This window comes from Ambystoma mexicanum, chromosome 6q, assembly GCF_040938575.1.
Source record: "Ambystoma mexicanum isolate Mex_15411 chromosome 6q, UKY_AmexF1_1, whole genome shotgun sequence".
Lineage (NCBI taxonomy): Eukaryota > Metazoa > Chordata > Amphibia > Caudata > Ambystomatidae > Ambystoma > Ambystoma mexicanum.
The window spans coordinates 1,657,638,003-1,657,653,505 of NC_090937.1; positions in this window are offsets into that span (position 1 = coordinate 1,657,638,003).

The window sequence follows — 15,503 nt, forward strand, 5'->3', positions numbered from 1 at the left end:
AACTTACCTGCAGATACCCCAGATCATAGCCTGCAGCCTAGGCACATGGAACTTACCTGCAGATACTCCTGATCATAGCCTGCAGCCTGGGCACAGGGAGTTTACCTGTAGATACCCCAGATCATAGCCTGCAGCTTGGGCATAAATAACTTACCTGCAGATACCCCAGATCATAGCATGCAGCCTGGGCACAGGGAACCTACCTGCAGATACACCAGATCATAGCCTGCAGCCTTGGCACAGGGTATTTACCTGAAGATACCCCAGATCATAGCCTGCAGCGTAGGCCAGGGTACTTACCTTCCGATACACCTGATCATAGTCTGCAACCTGGGCCAGGGAACTTACCTGCAGATACCCCAGATCATAGCCTTCAGCCTGGGCACAGGGACTCAACTTGCAGAGACCCCATATCATAGCCTGCAGCGTGGTCACAGGGAACTTACCTGCAGATACCCAAGATCATAGACTGCAGCCTGGGCCAGGGAACTTACCTGCAGATACACAGGTCATAGCCTGCAGCCTGAGCCAGGTAACTTAGCTGCAGATACCCCAGATCATAGCCTGCAGCCTGGGCACCCGGAATTTACCAGAAGATACCCCATGTCATAGCCTGCAGCCTGGGCAAAGGGAACTTACCTGCAGCTACCCCAGATCATAGGCTGCAGCCTGGGCCAGGTAACTTACCTGCAGATACCCCAGATCATAGCCTGCAGCCTGGGCACAGGGAACTTACCTGCAGATACCCCAGATCATAGCCTGCAGCCTGGGCAGAGGGAACTTACCTATAGAGACTCAGATCATAGCCTGCAGCCTGGGCCAGGTAACTTACCTGCAGATACACCAGATCATAGCCTGCAGCCTGGGCACAGGGAACTTACCTGCAGATACACCAGCTCATAGCCTGCAGCCTGGGCACAGGGAACTTATCTACAGAGACCGAGATCATAGCCTGAAGCCTGGGCCAGTTAACTTACCTGCAGATACCAGATCATAGCCTGCAGTCTGGGCACAGGGAATTTACCTACAGATATCCCAGCTCATAGCCTGCAGCCTAGGCACAGGGAAATTACCTGCAGATACACAGATCATAGCCTGCAGCCAGGGCACAGGGAATATACCTGCAGATACATAGGTCATAGCCTGCAGCCTGGACCAGGTAACTTACCTGCTGATACCCCAGATCATAGCCTGCATCCTGGGCACAGGGAACTTACCTACAGACACCCAGATCATAGCCTGCAGCCTGGGCCAGGTAATTTTCCTGCAGATACCCCAGATCATAGCCTGCAGCCTGGGCAGAGGGAACCTACCTGCAGATACCCCAGATCATATCCTGCAGCCTGGGCACAGGGAATTTACCTGCAGATACCCTAGATCATAGCCTGCAGCCTGGGCACAGGAAACCTACCTGCAGATACCCCAGATCATAGCCTGCAGCCTTGGCACAGGGAACTTACCTGCAGATACACCAGATCATAGCCTGCAGTCTGGGCACAGGGAACTTACCTGCAGATACCCCAGATCATAGCCTGCAGCCTAGGCACATGGAACTTACCTGCAGATACTCCTGATCATAGCCTGCAGCCTGGGCACAGGGAGTTTACCTGTAGATACCCCAGATCATAGCCTGCAGCTTGGGCATAAATAACTTACCTGCAGATACCCCAGATCATAGCATGCAGCCTGGGCACAGGGAACCTACCTGCAGATACACCAGATCATAGCCTGCAGCCTTGGCACAGGGTATTTACCTGAAGATACCCCAGATCATAGCCTGCAGCGTAGGCCAGGGTACTTACCTGCCGATACACCTGATCATAGCCTGCAACCTGGGCCAGGGACCTTACCTGCAGATACCCCAGATCATAGCCTTCAGCCTGGGCACAGGGACTCAACTTGCAGAGACCCCATATCATAGCCTGCAGCGTGGTCACAGGGAACTTACCTGCAGATACCCAAGATCATAGCCTGCAGCCTGGGCCAGGGAACCTACCTGCAGATACACCAGATCATAGCCTGTAGACTGGGCAGAGGGAATTTAGCTGCAGATACCCCAGATCATAGCCTGCAGCCTGAGCACAGGGAATTTACCTGCAGATACACAGATCATAGGCTGCAGCCTGGACATAGGGAATTTACCTGCAGATACACAGATCATAGCCTGCAGCCTGGGCACAGGAACTTACCTGCAGATACCCATGATCATAGCTAGCAGCCTGGCACAGGGAATATACCAGCAGCTACCCCTGATCATAGCCTACAGCCTGGCACAGGAAACTTACCTGCAGATACCCCTGATCATAGCCTGCAGCCTGGCAACAGGAACTTACCTGCAGATACCCCTGATCATAGCCTGCAGCCTGGCAACAGGAACTTACCTGCAGATACCCATGATCCTAGCCAGCAGCCTGGCACAGGGAATATACCAGCAGATACCCCTGATCATAGCCTAAAGCCTGGCACAGGAAACTTACCTGCAGATACCCCTGATCATAGCCTACAGCCTGGCACAGGGATCTTACCTGCAGATACCCCTGATCATAGCCTGCAGCCTGGCACAGGGATCTTACCTGCAGATACTCCAGATCATAGCCTACTGCCTGGGCAAAGGGAACTTACCTGCAGATAGCTAGATCATAGACTGCAGCCTGGGCACAAGGAACTTACCTGCAGATACCCCAGATCATAGCTTGCAGCATGGTATATTGAACTTACCTGAAGATACCCCAGATCATAGCCTGCAGCCTGGACACAGGGAACTTGCCTGCAGATACCCCAGATCATAGCCTGCAGCCTGGACACAGGGAACTTACCTGAAGATAACCCAGATCATAGCATGCAGCCTGGACACAGGGAACTTACCTGCAGATACCTCAGATCATAGCCTGCAGCCTGGGCACAAGGAACTTACCTGAAGATACCCCAGACCATAGCCTGCAGCCTGGGCACAATGAACGTACTTGAAGATACCCCAAATCGTAGCCTGCAGCCTGGGCAGATGGAACTTACCTGCGGATACTCTTGATCATAGCTTGCTGCCTGTGCCAGGGAACTTACCTGCAGATACCCAGATCATAGCCTGCAGCCTGGGCCAGGGAAATACCTGCAGATACCCCTGATCATCACCTGCAGCCTGGGCCAGGGAACCTACCTGCAGATACGCCTGATCATCAACTGCATGCTGGGCACAGGGAACTTACCGGCAGATACCCCAGATCATAGTCTGCAGCCTGAGCATAGGGAACATACCTGCAGATATCCCAGATCATAGCCTGCAGCATGGGCACAGAGAACTTACCTGCAGATACCCCAGATCATAGCCTGCAGCCTGAGCACAGGGAACTTACCTGCAGATACCTCAGATCATAGCCTGCAGCCTGGGCACAAGGAACTTACCTGAAGATACCCCAGACCATAGCCTGCAGCCTGGGCACAATGAACGTACTTGAAGATACCCCAAATCGTAGCCTGCAGCCTGGGCAGATGGAACTTACCTGCGGATACTCTTGATCATAGCTTGCAGCATGGGCACAGGGAACTTACCTGCAGATCCACAGATCATAGGCTGCTGCCTGTGCCAGGGAACTTACCTGCAGATACCCAGATCATAGCCTGCAGCCTGGGCCAGGGAAATACCTGCAGATACCCCTGATCATCACCTGCAGCCTGGGCCAGGGAACCTACCTGCAGATACGCCTGATCATCAACTGCATGCTGGGCACAGGGAACTTACCGGCAGATACCCCAGATCATAGTCTGCAGCCTGAGCATAGGGAACATACCTGCAGATATCCCAGATCATAGCCTGCAGCATGGGCACAGAGAACTTACCTGCAGATACCCCAGATCATAGCCTGCAGCCTGAGCACAGGGAACTTACCTGCAGATACACTAGATCATAGCCTACAGCCTGGCACAGGGAACTTACCTGCAGATACACAGATCAAAGCCTGCAGCCTGGGCCAGGGACTTAACCTGCAGATACCCTATATCATAGCCTGCAGCCTGAGCACAGGGAACTTACCTGCAGATACACTAGATCATAGCCTACAGACTGGCACAGGGAACTTACCTGCAGATACACAGATCAAAACCTGCAGCCTGGGCCAGGGACTTAATCTGCAGATACCCTATATCATAGCCTGCAGCCTGGGCACATGGAACTTACCTGCAGATACACAGATCATAGCCTGCTGCCTAGACTCAGGGAAATTACCTGCAGATACTCAGATCATAGCCTGCAGCGTGTCACAAGGAACTTACCTGCAGATACCCCAGATCATAGAGTGCAGCCTGGGAACAGGGAACTTACCTGCAAATACCCCAGATCATAGCCTGCAGCCTGGGCAGAGGGAACGTACCTGCAGATACCCCAGATCATAGCCTGCAGCCTGGGCACAGTGAACTTACCTGCAGATACCTCAGATCATAGCCTGCAGCCTGGGCACAGTGAACTTACCTGCAGATACCCCAGATCATAGCCGGCAGCCTGGGCACAGGGAACATACCTGCAGATACCCCAGATCATAGCCTGCAGCCTGGGCACAGGGAACTTACCTGCACATACCCCAGATCATAGCCTGCAGACTGGGCAGAGGGAACCTACCTGAAGATACCCCAGATCATAGCCTGCAGCCTGGGCAAAGGGAATTTACCTGCAGATACCCCAGATCACAGCCTGCAGCCTGAGCACGGGGAACCTACCTGCAGATACCCCAGATCATAGCCTTCAGCCTGGGTACAGAGGCTCAACCTGCAGATACCCCATATCATAGCCTGGAGCCTGGGCACAGGGAACTTACCTGCAGATACCCCAGATCATAGCCTGCAGCCTGGAACAGGGTACCTACCTGCAGATACCCCAGATCATAGCCTGCAGCCTGGGCAGAGGGAACTTACCTGCAGATACCCCTGATCATAGCCTGCAGCCTGGAACAGGGAACCTACCTGCAGATACCCCAGATCATAGCCTACAGCCTGGGCTCCGAGAACTTACCTACAGAGACCCAAATCATAGCCTGCAGCCTGGGCCAGGTAACTTACCTGCAGATACCTCAGATCATAGCCTGCAGCCAGGGCAGAGGGAACTTACCTAAAGATACCCCAGATCATAGCCTGCAGCCTGGGCACAGGGAACTTACCTGCAGATTCCCCTGATCATAGCCTGCAGCCTGGGTACAGGGAATGTACCTGTCGATACCCCAGATCATAGCCTGCAGCCTGGGAACAGGGCATTTACCTGCAGATACCTCAGATCACAGCCTGCAGCCTGAGCACAGGGAACCTACCTGCAGATACCCCAGATCATAGCATTCAGCCTGGGCACAGGGACTCAACTTGCAGAGACCCCATATCATAGCCTGCAGCGTGGTCACAGGGAACTTACATGCAGAATCCCCAGATCATAGCCTGCAGCCTGGGCCAGGGAATCTACCTGCAGATACTCATGATCAGAGCCAGCATCCTGGCACAGGGAATATACCAGCAGATACCCCTGATCATAGCCTACAGCCTGGCACAGGAAACATACCTGCAGATACCCCTGATCATAGCCTGCAGCCTGGCACAGGGATCTTACCTGCAGATACCCCAGATCATAGAGTGCAGCCTGGGAACAGGGAACTTACCTGCAAATACCCCAGATCATAGCCTGCAGCATGGGCAGAGGGAACTTACCTGAAGATACCCCAGATCTTAGCCTGCAGCCTGGGCACAGGGAACTTACCTGCAGATACCCCAGATCACAGCCTGCAGCCTGAGCACAGGGAACCTACCTGCAGATACCCCATATCATAGCCTGCAGCCTGGGCAGAGGGAACGTACCTGCAGATACCCCAGATCATAGCCTGCAGTCTGGGCACAGGGAACTTAACTGCAGATACCGCAGATCATAGCCTGCAGCCTGGGCACAGGGAACTTACCTGCAGATACCCCAGATCACAGCCTGCAGCCTGGGTACAGGGAACTAAACTGCAGATACCTCAGATTATAGCATGCAGCCTGGGCCAGGTAACTTACCTGCAGATACCCCAGATCATAGCCTGCAGCCTGGGCACACAGAATTTACCTGCAGATACCCCAGATCATAGCCTGCAGCCTGGGCACAGGGAACTTACCTGCAGATACCCCAAATCATTGCCTGCAGCCTGGGCACAGGGAACTTACCTGCAGATACCCCAGATCATAGCCTGCAGCCTGGGCACAGGGAAATTACCTGCAGACACCCCAGATCATAGCCTGCAGCCTGAGCACAGGGAACCTTCCTGCAGATACACCAGATCATAGCCTGCAGCCTGGGCACAGGGAACTTATCTACAGAGACCGAGATCATAGCCTGAAGCCTAGGCCAGGTAAATTACCTGCAGATACTTCTGATCATAGCCTGCAGCCTGGGCACAGGGAACCTTCCTGCAGATACACCAGATCATAGCCTGCAGCCTGGGCACAGGGAACTTATCTACAGAGACCGAGATCATAGCCTGAAGCCTAGGCCAGGTAATTTACCTGCAGATACTCCTGATCATAGCCTGCAGCCTGGGCACTGGAAACTTACCTGCAGATAACCCAGATCATAGCCTGCAGCCTGGGCACAGGGAACTTACCTGCAGATACACCAGATCATAGCCTGCAGTCTGGGCACAGGGAACTTACCTACAGAGACCCAGATCATAGCCTGCAGCCTGGGCACAGGGAATATACCTGCAGATACACAAGTCAATGCCTGCAGCCTGGACCAGGTAACTTACCTGCTGATACCCCAGATCATAGCCTGCAGCCTGGGCACAGGGAATTTACCTACAGACACGCAGATCATAGCCTGCAGCCTGGGCCAGGTAATTTATCTGCAGATACCCCAGATCATAGCCTGCAGCCTGGGCAGAGGGAACCTACCTGCAGATACCACAGATCATAGCCTGCAGCCTGGGCACAGGGAACTTACCTGCAGATACCCCAGATCATAGCCTGCAGCCTTGGCAGAGGGAACCTACCTGCAGATACCACAGATCATAGCCTGCAGCCTGGGCACAGGGAACTTACCTGCAGATACCCCAGATCATAGCCTGCAGCCTGGGCACAGGAAACTTACCTGCAGATACCCCAGATCATAGCCTGCAGCCTGGGCACAGGGAACTTACCTGCAGATACACCAGATCATAGCCTGCAGTCTGGGCACATGGAACTTACCTGCAGATACCCCAGATCATAGCCTGCAGCCTGGGCACAGGGAACTTACCTACAGAGACCCAGATCATAGCCTGCAGCCTGGGCCAGGTAACTTACCTGCAGATACTCCTGATCATAGCCTGCAGCCTGGGCACAGGAAACTTACCTGCAGATAACCCAGATCATAGCCTGCAGCCTGGGCACAGGGAACTTACCTGCAGATACACCTGATCATAGCCTGCAGCCTGAGCCAGATAACTTACCTGCAGATACCGCAGATCATAGCCTGCAGCCTGGGCACAGGGAACATACCTGTAGATACCCCAGATCATAGCCTGCAGCATGGGCACAGGGAACTTACCAACAGAGACCCAGATCATAGCCTGCAGCCGGGGCACAGGGAATTTACCTGCAGATACCCCAGATCATAGACTGCAGCCTGGGCCAGGGAACTTACCTGCAGATACACAGGTCATAGCCTGCAGCCTGGGCCAGGTAACTTACCTGCAGATACACCTGATCATAGCCTGCAGCCTGGACACAGGGAACTTACCTGAAGATACCCCAGATCACAGCCTGCAGCCTGGACACAGGGAACTTACCTGAAGATACCCCAGATCACAGCCTGCAGCCTGGACACAGGGAACTTAACTGAAGATACCCCAGATCACAGCCTGCAGCCTGGACACAGGGAACTTACCTGAAGATACCCCAGATCACAGCCTGCAGCCTGGACACAGGGAACTTACCTGAAGATACCACAGATCACAGCCTGCAGCATGGGCACAGGGAACTTACCTGAAGATACCCCAGATCACAGCCTACAGCCTGGACACAGGGAACTTACCTGAAGATACCCCAGATCACAGCCTGCAGCCTGGGGACAGGGAACTTACCTGCAGATACCCCAGATCATAGCCTGCAGCCTGGGCACCCGGAATTTACCAGAAGATACCCCATGTCATAGCCTGCAGCCTGGGCAAAGGGAACTTACCTGCAGCTACCCCAGATCATAGGCTGCAGCCTGGGCCAGGTAACTTACCTGCAGATACCCCAGATCATAGCCTGCAGCCTGGGCACAGGGAACTTACCTGCAGATACCCCAGATCATAGCCTGCAGCCTGGGCAGAGGGAACTTACCTATAGAGACTCAGATCATAGCCTGCAGCCTGGGCCAGGTAACTTACCTGCAGATACACCAGATCATAGCCTGCAGCCTGGGCACAGGGAACTTACCTGCAGATACACCAGCTCATAGCCTGCAGCCTGGGCACAGGGAACTTATCTTCAGAGACCGAGATCATAGCCTGAAGCCTGGGCCAGTTAACTTACCTGCAGATACCAGATCATAGCCTGCAGTCTGGGCACAGGGAATTTACCTACAGATATCCCAGCTCATAGCCTGCAGCCTAGGCACAGGGAAATTACCTGCAGATACACAGATCATAGCCTGCAGCCAGGGCACAGGGAATATACCTGCAGATACATAGGTCCTAGCCTGCAGCCTGGACCAGGTAACTTACCTGCTGATACCCCAGATCATAGCCTGCATCCTGGGCACAGGGAACTTACCTACAGACACCCAGATCATAGCCTGCAGTCTGGGCCAGGTAATTTTCCTGCAGATACCCCAGATCATAGCCTGCAGCCTGGGCAGAGGGAACCTACCTGCAGATACCCCAGATCATATCCTGCAGCCTGGGCACAGGGAATTTACCTGCAGATACCCTAGATCGTAGCCTGCAGCCTGGGCCCAGGAAACCTACCTGCAGATACCCCAGATCATAGCCTGCAGCCTTGGCACAGGGAACTTACCTGCAGATACACCAGATCATAGCCTGCAGTCTGGGCACAGGGAACCAGATACCCCAGATCATAGCCTGCAGCCTAGGCACATGGAACTTACCTACAGATACTCCTGATCATAGCCTGCAGCCTGGGCACAGGGAGTTTACCTGTAGATACCCCAGATCATAGCCTGCAGCTTGGGCATAATAAACTTACCTGCAGATACCCCAGATCATAGCATGCAGCCTGGGCACAGGGAACCTACCTGCAGATACACCAGATCATAGCCTGCAGCCTTGGCACAGGGTATTTACCTGAAGATACCCCAGATCATAGCCTGCAGCGTAGGCCAGGGTACTTACCTGCCGATACACCTGATCATAGCCTGCAACCTGGGCCAGGGAACTTACCTGCAGATACCCCAGATCATAGCCTTCAGCCTGGGCACAGGGACTCAACTTGCAGAGACCCCATATCATAGCCTGCAGCGTGGTCACAGGGAACTTACCTGCAGATACCCAAGATCATAGCCTGCAGCCTGGGCCAGGGAACCTACCTGCAGATACACCAGATCATAGCCTGCAGACTGGGCAGAGGGAATTTAGCTGCAGATACCCCAGATCATAGCCTGCAGCCTGAGCACAGGGAATTTACCTGCAGATACACAGATCATAGGCTGCAGCCTGGACATAGGGAATTTACCTGCAGATACACAGATCATAGCCTGCAGCCTGGGCACAGGAACTTACCTGCAGATACCCATGATCATAGCTAGCAGCCTGGCACAGGGAATATACCAGCAGCTACCCCTGATCATAGCCTACAGCCTGGCACAGGAAACTTACCTGCAGATACCCCTGATCATAGCCTGCAGCCTGGCAACAGGAACTTACCTGCAGATACCCCTGATCATAGCCTGCAGCCTGGCAACAGGAACTTACCTGCAGATACCCATGATCCTAGCCAGCAGCCTGGCACAGGGAATATACCAGCAGATACCCCTGATCATAGCCTAAAGCCTGGCACAGGAAACTTACCTGCAGATACCCCTGATCATAGCCTACAGCCTGGCACAGGGATCTTACCTGCAGATACCCCTGATCATAGCCTGCAGCCTGGCACAGGGATCTTACCTGCAGATACTCCAGATCATAGCCTACTGCCTGGGCAAAGGGAACTTACCTGCAGATAGCTAGATCATAGACTGCAGCCTGGGCACAAGGAACTTACCTGCAGATACCCCAGATCATAGCTTGCAGCATGGTATATTGGACTTACCTGAAGATACCCCAGATCATAGCCTGCAGCCTGGACACAGGGAACTTGCCTGCAGATACCCCAGATCATAGCCTGCAGCCTGGACACAGGGAACTTACCTGAAGATAACCCAGATCATAGCATGCAGCCTGGACACAGGGAACTTACCTGCAGATACCTCAGATCATAGCCTGCAGCCTGGGCACAAGGAACTTACCTGAAGATACCCCAGACCATAGCCTGCAGCCTGGGCACAATGAACGTACTTGAAGATACCCCAAATCGTAGCCTGCAGCCTGGGCAGATGGAACTTACCTGCGGATACTCTTGATCATAGCTTGCAGCATGGGCACAGGGAACCTACCTGCAGATCCACAGATCATAGGCTGCTGCCTGTGCCAGGGAACTTACCTGCAGATACCCAGATCATAGCCTGCAGCCTGGGCCAGGGAAATACCTGCAGATACCCCTGATCATCACCTGCAGCCTGGGCCAGGGAACCTACCTGCAGATACCCCTGATCATCAACTGCATGCTGGGCACAGGGAATTTACCGGCAGATACCCCAGATCATAGTCTGCAGCCTGAGCATAGGGAACATACCTGCAGATATCCCAGATCATAGCCTGCAGCATGGGCACAGAGAACTTACCTGCAGATACCCCAGATCATAGCCTGCAGCCTGAGCACAGGGAACTTACCTGCAGATACACTAGATCATAGCCTACAGCCTGGCACAGGGAACTTACCTGCAGATACACAGATCAAAGCCTGCAGCCTGGGCCAGGGACTTAAACTGCAGATACCCTATATCATAGCCTGCAGCCTGAGCACAGGGAACTTACCTGCAGATACACTAGATCATAGCCTACAGACTGGCACAGGGAACTTACCTGCAGATACACAGATCAAAGCCTGCAGCCTGGGCCAGGGACTTAACCTGCAGATACCCTATATCATAGCCTGCAGCCTGGGCACATGGAACTTACCTGCAGATACACAGATCATAGCCTGCTGCCTAGACTCAGGGAAATTACCTGCAGATACTCAGATCATAGCCTGCAGCGTGTCACAAGGAACTTACCTGCAGATACCCCAGATCATAGAGTGCAGCCTGGGAACAGGGAACTTACCTGCAAATACCCCAGATCATAGCCTGCAGCCTGGGCAGAGGGAACTTACCTGAAGATACCCCAGATCATAGCCTGCAGCCTGGGCACAGGGAACTGACCTGCAGATACCCCAGATCACAGCCTGCAGCCTGAGCACAGGGATCCTACCTGCAGATACCCCAGATCATATCTTTCAGCCTGGGTACAGGGACTCAACCTGCAGATACCCCATATCATAGCCTGCAGCCTGGGCACAGGGAATTTACCTGCAGATACCCCAGATCATAGCCTGCAGCCTGGGCACAGGGAACTTACCTACAGAGACCCAGATCATAGCCTGTAGCCTGGGCCAGGTAACTTACCTGCAGATACTCCTGATCATAGCCTGCAGCCTGGGCACAGGAAACTTACCTGCAGATAACCCAGATCATAGCCTGCAGCCTGGGCACAGGGAACTTACCTGCAGATACACCTGATCATAGCCTGCAGCCTGAGCCAGATAACTTACCTGCAGATACCGCAGATCATAGCCTGCAGCCTGGGCACAGGGAACATACCTGTAGATACCCCAGATCATAGCCTGCAGCATGGGCACAGGGAATTTACAAACAGAGACCCAGATCATAGCCTGCAGCCGGGGCACAGGGAATTTACCTGCAGATACCCCAGATCATAGACTGCAGCCTGGGCCAGGGAACTTACCTGCAGATACACAGGTCATAGCCTGCAGCCTGGGCCAGGTAACTTACCTGCAGATACACCTGATCATAGCCTGCAGCCTGGACACAGGGAACTTACCTGAAGATACCCCAGATCACAGCCTGCAGCCTGGACACAGGGAACTTACCTGAAGATACCCCAGATCACAGCCTGCAGCCTGGACACAGGGAACTTACCTGAAGATACCCCAGATCACAGCCTGCAGCCTGGACACAGGGAACTTACCTGAAGATACCCCAGATCACAGCCTGCAGCCTGGACACAGGGAACTTACCTGAAGATACCACAGATCACAGCCTTCAGCATGGGCACAGGGAACTTACCTGAAGATACCCCAGATCACAGCCTGCAGCCTGGACACAGGGAACTTACCTGAAGATACCCCAGATCACAGCCTGCAGCCTGGGGACAGGGAACTTACCTGCAGATACCCCAGATCACAGCCTGCAGCCTGGGGACAGGGAACTTACCTGCAGATACCCCAGATCACAGCCTGCAGCCTGGGTACAGGGAACTAAACTGCAGATACCCCAGATCACAGCCTGCAGCCTGGGCACAGGGAACGTACCTGCAGATACCCCAAATCATTGCCTGCAGCCTGGGCACAGGGAACTTACCTGCAGATACCCCAGATCATAGCCTGCAGCCTGGGCACAGGGAAATTACCTGCAGACACCCCAGATCATAGCATGCAGCCTGAGCACAGGGAACCTTCCTGCAGATACACCAGATCATAGCCTGCAGCCTGGGCACAGGAAACTTACCCACAGAGCCCCAGATCATAGCCTGCCACCTGGGCACAGAGAACTTACCTGCAGATACACCTGATCATAGCCTGCAGCCTGGGCCAGGGAACTTACCTTCAGATACACAGGTCATAGCCTGCAGCCTGGGCCAGGTAACTTTCCTGCAGATACCCCAGATCATAGCCTGCAGCCTGGACACAGGGAACTTACCTGCAGACACCCCAGATCATAGCCTGCAGCCTGGGCACAGGGAACTTACCTACAGAGACCCAGATCATAGCCTGCAGCCTGGTCACAGAGAACTTACCTGCAGATACACCTGATCATAGCCTACAGCCTGGGCACAGGGAACTTACCTGCAGATACACAGGTCATAGTCTACAGCCTGGGCCAGGTAACTTACCTGCAGATACCCCAGATCATAGCCTGCAGCCTGGGCACAGGGAACTTACCTGCAGATACCCCAGATCATAGCCTGCAGCCTGGGCACAGGGAACTTACCTGCCGATACCCCAGATCATAGACTGCAGGCTGGGCAGAGGGAATTTACCTATAGAGACTCAGATCATAGCCTGCAGCCTGGGCAAGGTAATTTACCTGCAGATACCCCAGATCATAGCCTGCAGCTTGGGCACAGGGAACTTACCTGCAGATACACCAGCTCATAGCCTGCAGCCTGGGCACAGGGAACTTATCTACAGAGACCGAGATCATAGCCTGAAGCCTAGGCCAGGTAACTTACCTGCAGATACTCCTGATCATAGCCTGCAGCCTGGGCACAGGAAACTTACCTACAGATAACCCAGATCATAGCCTGCAGCCTGGGCACAGGGAACTTACCTGCAGATACACCAGATCATAGCCTGCAGTCTGGGCACAGGGAACTTACCTACAGATACCCCAGATCATAGCCTGCAGCCTAGGCACAGGGAAATTACCTGCCACAGGGAACTTACCTACAGAGACCCAGATCATAGCCTGCAGCCTGGGCACAGGGAATATACCTGCAGATACACAGGTCAATGCCTGCAGCCTGGACCAGGTAACTTACCTGCTGATACCCCAGATCATAGCCTGCAGCCTGGGCACAGGGAACTTACCTACAGACATGCAGATCATAGCCTGCAACCTGGGCCAGGTAATTTATCTGCAGATACCCCAGATAATAGCCTGCAGCCTGGGCAGAGGGAACCTATCTGCAGATACCACAGATCATAGCCTGCAGCCTGGGCACAGGGAACTTACCTGCAGATACCCCAGATCATAGCCTGCAGCCTGGGCAGAGGGAACCTACCTGCAGATACCACAGATCATAGCCTGCAGCCTGGGCACAGGGAACTTACCTGCAGATACCCCAGATCATAGCCTGCAGCCTGGGCACAGGAAACTTACCTGCAGATACCCCAGATCATAGCCTGCAGCCTGGGCACAGGGAACTTACCTGCAGATACACCAGATCATAGCCTGCAGTCTGGGCACAGGGAACTTACCTGCAGATACCCCAGATCATAGCCTGCAGCCTGGGCACAGGGAACTTACCTACAGAGACCCAGATCATAGCCTGCAGCCTGGGCCAGGTAACTTACCTGCAGATACTCCTGATCATAGCCTGCAGCCTGGGCACAGGAAACTTACCTGCAGATAACCCAGATCATAGCCTGCAGTCTGGGCACAGGGAACTTACCTGCAGATACCCCAGATCATAGCCTGCAGCCTTGGCACAGGGAACTTACCTACAGAGACCCAGATCATAGCCTGCAGCCTGGGCCAGGTAACTTACCTGCAGATACTCCTGATCATAGCCTGCAGCCTGGGCACAGGGAGCTTACCTGCAGATACCCCAGATCATAGCCTGCAGCCTGGGCATAGATAACTTACCTGCAGATACCCCAGATCATAGCATGCAGCCTGGGCACAGGGAACCTACCTGCAGATACACCAGATCATAGCCTGCAGCCTGGGCCAGGGAACTTACCTGCAGATACACCTGATCATAGCCTGCAGCCTGAGCCAGGTAACTTACCTGCAGATACCGCAGATCATAGCCTGCAGCCTGGGCACAGGGAACATACCTGTAGATACCCCAGATCATAGCCTGCAGCATGGGCACAGGGAACTTACCTACAGAGACCCAGATCATAGCCTGCAGCCGGGGCACAGGGAATTTACCTGCAGATACCCCAGATCATAGACTGCAGCCTGGGCCAGGGAACTTACCGGCAGATACACAGGTCATAGCCTGCAGCCTGAGCCAGGTAAGTTAGCTGCAGATACCCCAGATCATAGCCTGCAGCCTGGGCACCCGGAATTTACCAGAAGATACCCCATGTCATAGCCTGCAGCCTGGGCAAAGGGAACTTACCTGCAGCTACCCCAGATCATAGGCTGCAGCCTGGGCCAGGTAACTTACCTGCAGATACCCCAGATCATAGCCTGCAGCCTGGGCACAGGGAACTTACCTGCAGATACCCCAGATCATAGCCTGCAGCCTGGGCAGAGGGAACTTACCTATAGAGACTCAGATCATAGCCTGCAGCCTGGGCCAGGTAACTTACCTGCAGATACCCCAGATCATAGCCTGCAGCCTGGGCACAGGGAACTTACCTGCAGATACACCAGCTCATAGCCTGCAGCCTGGGCACAGGGAACCTATCTACAGAGACCGAGATCATAGCCTGAAGCCTGGGCCAGTTAACTTACCTGCAGATACCAG